This window comes from Sinocyclocheilus grahami, unplaced genomic scaffold (assembly GCF_001515645.1).
Source record: "Sinocyclocheilus grahami isolate Dianchi unplaced genomic scaffold, SAMN03320097.WGS_v1.1 scaffold1732.1, whole genome shotgun sequence".
NCBI lineage: Eukaryota > Metazoa > Chordata > Actinopteri > Cypriniformes > Cyprinidae > Sinocyclocheilus > Sinocyclocheilus grahami.
The window spans coordinates 72229-73135 of record NW_015506911.1 but is presented as its reverse complement, the minus strand read 5'-3'; the positions used below and the strand labels follow the sequence as shown (position 1 = coordinate 73135).

General features: G+C 32.5%; 1 protein-coding gene across 1 annotated transcript in view; it reads left to right on the top strand.

The window, feature by feature from the left end:
• Positions 1 to 373: 373 nt before the first annotated feature.
• Positions 374 to 907, top strand: part of LOC107572301 (GTPase IMAP family member 4-like) — a 3253-nt gene continuing 2719 nt past the window's right edge. The window contains exon 1 of the mRNA XM_016258722.1: positions 374 to 448. The gene's annotated coding sequence lies outside the window, so the exon portion shown is untranslated. The remainder of the gene's footprint in view (positions 449 to 907) is intronic.

Here is a 907-nt window from a genome sequence, read left to right as displayed (position 1 = left end):
GAATGAAAAGGGATTTATGGCATAAACACAGTAAACCTCAACGCCTCTTACAGTGAGTTTTGTGCTACTTTATGTTGATCTGAGAGCTTGTGCTGTGTTTTTAAATATGAGATTAAAGCACAGAAACCATATCTGTTTAAAATAGCAACTTCAATAGAGTTTTTTTTTTTTTGCAATAATCTGTATGTTAAAGTATTTTTCCCCTCTGTCTTTATGTATTTGTTACTCTATATCTGAGATTTATATAAGGGTGGACTAATTTAGGTTAAGTATTTTGTCCACACTACAGTAAACTCTTCTGACGGAGCGCACACCTCCTGCAAGATCTTGTGACCATCCACTGTTAAACATTAATTTACATTCATTGATCAAAGTTCATCAGCACCCTAAATGAAAGTATTCTTTTAAGAGGAAGCAGAAGAACTGAAAAACAACTAGCAAATGCGAGGTAGGTACAATATCAAAGTTTGCTTTATGTTTGATATGTTTTCTGTGCTTACATGTACAAAAAGCTTTTAAAGTATTTATTCTGCTGTTTCATAAGCATTTCAGCATAGGCTCACCGGAGGTTAAATGAAGAAAAAAGAAAAAAAGAAGGACTTATAAACATCTTTAAGTGGTTGTGTTCCTCTTTTATGTCTTGAAACCAACTGTTGATATAATAATGTTAATTTTGCATAATAATTTATGTCAGAATCGAGCAATACATTGGAAATGTAGGCCATGCGTGAAAGGATTCAGACTCTAAAAAACGTACATTTACTGCAATATATTTTGGGTGCTAAAATGCTAAACTGTACCTTTACTTGCATTTACATACATTTACATTTAGACATTTAGCAGATGCTTTTATCAAATGAGAACAATGGAAGCAATCAAAATCAACAAAAGAGCAGTGATATGCAAG